Raw genomic sequence first — 7,817 nt, 5'->3', positions numbered from 1 at the left:
TAACTAGCAGAGAAAAAAATTAAGATAATTTTCATCTATTGTAGTTGATTTTTCAAGGAAAGGGGATACAGCTGCTGAGAGAAAAGACAGTGGTAGTAGTGGTTGTAGAGTGAGAGAACGGGATTACAGTTGACAATTTTGTTTTGGTGGGATATTGCTGGATCTTGAAAGTCTCTCAAGTACCCATGTGTTGAAGATTTAGTCCCCAGCCCATGGTGCAATTGGGAGGAGATGGGGCCTAGTGGAAGGAAGTTAGGTCACTGGGGAAGTGGCCTAAGAGAAGCTAATGGGACACTGGTCCCTCCTGTTCCTCTTTTTGCCTCCTGCCTTCCTTAAGGAAAACAGCTCCTCTGTTACACACTCCCACTGTGATATCCTGTGTCACCAAAGGTCCAAGGGCAGTGAGGCCAAGCAACCATGGACTGTAGTCTCTGAAGCCATGAGCCAAAATGAACTTTTCTCTCTTATAAGTTAATGATGTCATGTGTTTTGTCACAGTGATGAAAAGCTAACTCAAAGATAAAAATAATTCAAGACAGCTCCAGGCAACCTGAAAGAATACTGTACTGAAGTGGAATGTACTATAGTTTTAAAAAGGCTCAAACCACATAGCTATTCAGTCTTGACCAGCAATATTTTTAATCCCAAGGTGTAGAAGAGAGGAAAACCTGTTGTTAAGATAAAGTGCTGCTGCCCCATAGGCCTTTCTGCTGTAATGAAAATGCCATGTAATCTGCACTGTGCAGCAGAGTGGCCACTGGCTGCATGTGAAATGTGGGTGTTGTGACTGACACATGTAGAGTCACACAGAGTCAATTCTGGCATAGCAGTAGACAAATAAGACAGTAACAAATGTAATAAAGAAGAAATGTCAGTGGTAAAACTGATAGGTGCACTCAGGAATCTCAGCTTGGTGAGGGAATAAATAAAACCAGGAAACAACTGATAACTGGTGAAAAATATCTTCATCCAAGAACCAGAAGTATTGGTAAGGTGAGGTATAGGTATGTTTGCAGGACAGGGAGTGATCAGAAGTGGTTGGCAAAGGGTAGAATATTGAAAGTGAAGATTCCAAAAGGCAAACAGTTGGAAATAGTGAAAGAGTGCAGGGTGTGGTCATGGGGATGGATTTCTTATGCGCAGTGGTATAGAAATCCTTAAGTTACAGCATTCAGAGAGCGTTCGGTGAATTAAAAATGTGGGGTCAGGGCTGGGGATTTAGCTCAGAGGCACAGCACCTGCCTGGCAAGCACAAGGTCGTGAGTTCGGTTCCCGGTACCAGAAAAAACAAAACAAAACAAAAAAAATCTGGGGCTGTGTAAGATACCAAAGATACATGATAAGATACACCAAAGATACATCAAAACCTCAGGGCTGGGGCTAGGGATTTAGTTCAGTGACACAGCGCCTACCTGGCAAGCCCAAGTTTGTGAGTTCGATTCCCGGTACCGGAAAAAAAACCAAAACAAAAAAAATCAACCAAACAAAAAAAAAACCCTCAGGGCTGTTTTCTTACAAGAGTAGAAATGCAATCAAGATATTGCTGTTGTTAGTTACCAGTGGTCAGATGCACATCTTTGTAGGCCTAGCACAAAGTGTCTGATACATGTATGAGCACCTTTAATCCACTGACCAATCTTTTCGTGTAGGTCTTTGTGTTATGGCCTTTTACAGATAAAGCCACTGAGGCCTACAAAGATCAAATTTCTTGTCCGAAGATATGTTCTGAAGATAGTATGGAGCTAGGATTTTAATACAGGCAGCCTGACACTAAAGTGCATGTAGTTTAATACTGAGTTCTCCTGCCTTCTTATTGTAGTATTGGGTAGCAATGTGTTCTTGGAAGTTCCTACTCATTCCCACCCACTTCTCCCAGATCTGAGACTCTCAGAAAAATACGTGTGGATGAATGGAGGACCAATATCTGTGTACAACTCAATAATAGAACAGGTCAGATGCATGCAGGGTAAAAACTAAAAGACAGTGGTGGCTCATTTATAGTAGGATATTAGGAAAGGGTGCAGGGAAATGATGGGGTTAGAGTCACAGAGCCAATTGGATGGGATTCCTGGAAAGGGCAGATTCTCAGAATGCATTGATTCAGGACTGTACTAAAGACTGGCAAGCAAACAGTAGTTGACCTTGAACTTTCCCTCTGAAAATATGACATATGTGGTAAGCACTATGTTCACTTTTCATGCCATAAGAAAAGTGTTATATTCACATGTATTAATATATTAGAAGAATACTAAAGATGAAAAAATGTAAAATATAATCGTACCTGGTGAGCATAGTAGCATTCAACTGGTTTTTGCTGCACCTGTCCCAAGGAGGATATTACACATGATAAAATGTTCAGGAGATGTTAAAATAAAGATAAAAATGAGGCCAAATCTTGGAATCCACCCTATATGGGTGGTTAGGATAGGTAATTTATTTTCTTTGCATTGTTGCATTACATTTCTACCATGAGATTTCCATTTCCCACTTGCCAGTAAATGTACCTCCCTCCCTCTGTCTGAAGCCTCCAAATTTTTCCCTGCTCCTAAGGAGTAGTTGTTACAGTGGTGAAAAGTTAGAGATCTTGTCTTAATGGGCTGGAGAGTAAGAGGAATTGATAATCGTCTTTCTTACTTATGTTCACCAAGATATGTTTCTTTTGTTCTATGCAAATCACAGTTAAGTTGCTCCTCATTCTTAGCTGTGATGCCTTCTTATTTCTCACGTTCTAGTCAATGTAGGAGAGAAAAAAATAAAGATAATAAGCAGGACAGCAATGTGAAGAAAAATTGCAAATATTTATTGAGGGCATGAGTGAGTGCAGATGTGATTCTTGAAGGTACAAATTCATGTGCAAGACATAGGACATTCCTTTCGCCTTCAGATCAACACAAATAAGCAGGAAGTCAAAGCTCTGTTATGATTTGCCTTCCACCCAGTTCAAAGTTTTCTGGGTCTTATCCAAAGGAAAGTCCCTCTGTCCAAGCCTTCCACCGTTCCCACTGGCCAGTGCTGAGACGTTAGCGTCTTGGTTGCACAACTCCACAAGGACTGAGACCTTGCTATTCCCCTTGGGTACTGTCTCAGCTTCTGTGACTCTTCACCACTCTCAAATCTCTCCTTCTCTTCCCTTCACCAGGTTTAATTCATTATCCTGTCTCTTGCCTGTACCAAACATCCAGCATTGCCCTCCAGATTTAGGAAGAATCTTCTTTGCAGAAGTACTAGAGACAAGGCCTGCCTTTCAACCATTCATATAGGGCAAAAAGGGTGAAAGAGAAAACAGACACTAACCAGTTTTAAAACAATTATATTCACCAGAACAAACCCCAAGTAAAACAACTTACAAACGAAATTACAAGTACAAAACACAGATAATTAACATATCCGTCATATAGGAAAAGTAATGTACAATACCTAGACATTGTTTAGTGCTCCTTGTTTTAGAGGTGAGAAAAAAGACATATAAACAAATTAGGTTAGACCATTCATCCACACATATTTTTCTGAGAGTCTCAGATCTGGGAGAAGTGGATGGAAATGAACAGGAACTTCCAAGAACACTTATTTCTACCCAATACTACAATAAGAAGGGAGGAGAACTCAGTATTAAACTACATGCACTTTAGTGTCAGACTGCCAAATTTATACAGCTATCTAATGGCAGAACTAGACTACAAACCTAACTCTAAGCAGGTCCAAAATCCGTGCATTCCATGGACTATAATGTACGGGTAAAGCCCACATTTGTAGGACATGTGCTATGTATATTGCTAAATACCCTTCAGACAATCTCTTTTCATCCCCTAACATTCATTTACACAGATATTATTAACCCATTTTACACAAGAGGCAGTTAAAGAACTTAATGAAGTAATTCCTCATTCACTCTTCAACTGCAATATGAGTTTTGCCCCAGAAAGCCGTTAAAGTTGTTCTGATAAATATTACTAATAATCCTCCACATAGAAAATTTCATAGTTCAGTGGCACAGCGCCTGTCTGGCAAGTGCAAGGTCCTGAGTTTGATTCCCAGCATAAAAAAAAAAAAAAAAGACAGAGAATTTCAATGCATCTGTTTTCTTCCCTGGTCAAACTCTCCTCAAGCTTCTCTTGTCCAGTGACTATGCTGACACCTCATCCCAGGAGCCCCACTTACTAAGGTTCCCTCTCGGCCTCTCCACCAGGCTCCGACCCTGTTCCTCTGCTCCCTTGTCTCTAAACTCAGACATTTCTTTTTTTTTTAGTGATTTTTTCCACTCTGCTTTTAACTGACCATGGTGGCAATTCCCAAATTCCTCACTGGCTCCCACCTTTTTCCTGCCCTTCAGACCCTTCCTGATACCCACTTGTTGACGTAGACAACTTCAACATTGCATGTGAACATCGAATTCATCTTCTTTCCCCTCAAAGCAGCCGTACTTTTGAATCTGCAACTCCGTTGTTGATGTCCAGCACGCAACAGTTACCCCTTGACTGTATTCTCTTTTCTACCACTAAGTACAATCAATAGTCATATTTTAGTCATTTACCTTCTACAGATTTCTTTTATCTAGGCTTTCTGACCCATTAGAAAAGTGGTAGAATAACAAAATAGGACTAAGAACCTTAGCCTAAGGCCCTACCACAATAAAAAACCACCAACAAATGTTAGCTAATTACTTTAAGTAATCTGTAAACAATAACAATAACTACCACAATAGAAGCACACTGTAGTCACCACTATGAATTGATGAGATGTAGGATCTTTGGGATTAATACTCCTATTGTTTTTTTTTTTCTTTTTTCTTTCCTATTTTCCACATCTTTGTTCTATGTCCAGAGACTTCTCAACTTTGCTTTCCATCATTTATTTTTAATATTTATTTATTTATTTATTGCTGTACCAGCGAGTGAACTAAGGGCCAGCGCATTACATTACATACCCCAGTCCTTTTTATCTTTTATGTTAACACAAGTCTTCACTAATTTGCTACATTGCCTAGATTGGGCTCAAATTTGTAATCTTCCTGCCTCAGCCTCCTAGAGTACTGGGGTTCCAGCCATGTACTACCACATCATGCTTTCCTATCATTTTTAGTTTTTTGTATATTTGTTTGTTTTGTTTTGGTTTGGTTTGGTAGTGGTGATCAAACTCAGGACCTTGCTCTTGCCAGGCAGACGCTGTGCCACTGAGCGCTACACCTGGCCCTTTAGTTTTGTTTTAACCTAAATAGTTTCAATTTGTGGAAGCATTTGTATTATTCTGTTTCTTTCTTATTTTTCTTTTGAATTTAATTCCTTTTAAAATATTTCTAAGGACATTTTAAAGATGCCTTTAGACAAGCCACTGTCTGTTGTCTACTGCAAATATATTCTCTTTTCCACAGCCTACAACTTTCTGCTTGTACATCTTTCACACCTTTGGTTTTCCTAATGTTTGGTGTCCCTTTGTAAATAAGATGGAGAGTATCAGCAAGCTGACATGCCAATTGCCACAACCAAGGCAGGTATTTTGGGTATAGGTTTAGTAGATGTTTCCTCTCCTTCAACTCTATGGTAGGAAACATGAGCATGTTTTTGGTTTGGCTTAGATCTCTGAATTTAACCTTCATGTCTAGAAGAGTATTTGGTATATCATAAAAACCAAAACACTAAGATCCTATCCCCTTCTGGACAATTTTTTGAAGGTTTTTCCCATTTACAGGGAACAAAATTGTTAGCAGAGTCTAAAGAAAGCTTCTAATGGAATATAGACACCAACCTAGTCCTGGGAAAGAAACTTGATTTTCAGCAGGATCAATCCTTCAAGCCATTTTTTTTTATTTTAAAGAGAAAAGCAAACAAATAACAATAAAGATAAAAACAAAGAAACACAAAAACAATAAAAACAATACAGAATTTCAAAACAAGATGTTTTCTCCCTTCCTATTTTTGTTAGAGAAACTTCCATAAATTAAATCTAAGCAGAAAGAGAAAATGCTGATCTTATAACTAATACTCTGTACATCACGAATTAGAGGAGCTGAATCTTGATTCCATTTGTGTTAGGGAGATCTTGAGAGCCGTCATTTAACTCACTAAGTCCAATATTCTCTAAGTAGAGAGACCATAAATCACATCCACTTCTTTTTTCCCAGGGTTTTATTGGAATTTAAGTAAACACGGGATATTTCATTCACTTTAGAAGTAATATGTCTTACAAAATCCCACCACCAACCTTCCCAGGGAAACCCATGATCATACCATGGCCTACACCTACACATAATTGCTCAAAGGCAAAAACCATGTGTGGTTACCCATTTTATTAACTCAGCCTCTCAGAGAATGTATTCAGAAGCAGTCACACGTGAGTCAAAACTTCACTGAACAAAGTTCTCAGGTTCCGATCCCTGAATCTTAATACTGTTATTCTTTCCCTGTGGCCTACTTGCTTCTGGGGATGATGGAAGTCAGCCTGACCCCATTGCTCTTAAAATTAGCTTCATATTATCCTTTTATTTATTTTTATGGATGCCGATGAGCTCTACTTCACTTACTTTTCTTTACTTCATAATTCAGGAACTCAGGAGAGCATGAGAAGTGATACTTTCCATTAACAATCTCTGAAACTTGTCTCGCCTTCTTCCACCTAGGCACTGGTATTTCTTCTCACTCAAGAAGGTTTTCTTAGAAATAGGTGGGGTTCCTCTCTAACTCCTAGCCTGGCTTTCAATTGCATGGGCTCCATCACTTTCTTCTCTCAGGCTTCCTCTTCCATGTGTTTCTTCTTTTTTCCTGAAGAGCTGCTGAAGTTTTTCACTCTCATTAGTGTCTAGTTTTACCCAATCTCCATCTTGCCTTTTATAACTTCTACTACAGATTTTAATTCTGCAATTACAATTTTAGTTTCCATAACTCATTTGAGCTCTTAGCCCTTTTTTCACCCTTCTATTTTCTTATTCATTTCTCCTATTGCTTTCATCACTTCTGCCTCTCTTTTCAGACTCTTCTTTCTTAGACTATTTCAGGATACTAGATTTCTAAACTGCTTTTCTAATAGTAGATATTTTTAAGAAGAACGCTTAGGTGGAAATGGGTACTTTTTCTTTCTCAACTGCTTAGTTCTCACTAATTATTTTCATTTTTCCTTTTTGTTTTGGGGGGCTTCTGCAAAGAGAGCTGTTTATATTTAATGTTTGCTATTAGACAGAGAATGTATATTCTTTGGCTTTGTTCTCCATCTTCTGTAACAGGTGAAATGCCCTGAAGGGAAAGTGGTTAGTAACACCTAGTATCTGGAAGGAAGTTTTCTTAAGATCATTGACTCTGTGATATTCTTCCCCAAAGGGATACATGAATACCAACAGTTCCAAAGTACTTTTATAGAAGGGTTCCCATGTCTCATCTGCAGAAGGGTTTTACCAAAGGGATGATATTACCAAGATGCCATGGTTTGGTATCTGTTCCTTCATTTTCTGAATGTCACCATCCCAGAGACAGGCAGAAAGGTGACAGAGGTTGATAAAAAGACAGGGGAGAGAGGAAAGGGGCCAATACCTTAACCCCAGTGGAAAATCCTATGTATGTAGTAAAAGTGGGAGGGATGCTCAGTTCTAGCCAGATGTCAAGGATTGAAGGGAGGGATTAAGGGTATTCCTGATATAGGGATGTGCTAAAGTACCAATCAGTTAGGATGTTCTGTTTGTTTTGTGTGGTATGACAGTTGAACCCAGGGTCTTTGCACTGACCTACATCTCCAGCTCTTTTTTTTTTTTTTTTTTTTTGGTTTTTCTCCGGTACCGGGAGCCGAACTCATGACCTTGTGCTTGCCAGGCAGGCGCTTTGCCAGTGAGCTAA

Source organism: Chinchilla lanigera, unplaced genomic scaffold (genome assembly GCF_000276665.1).
Source record: "Chinchilla lanigera isolate Chin_1 unplaced genomic scaffold, ChiLan1.0 scaffold00059, whole genome shotgun sequence".
In the NCBI taxonomy this organism is placed as follows: domain Eukaryota; kingdom Metazoa; phylum Chordata; class Mammalia; order Rodentia; family Chinchillidae; genus Chinchilla; species Chinchilla lanigera.
This window is presented reverse-complemented; position numbering follows the sequence as displayed.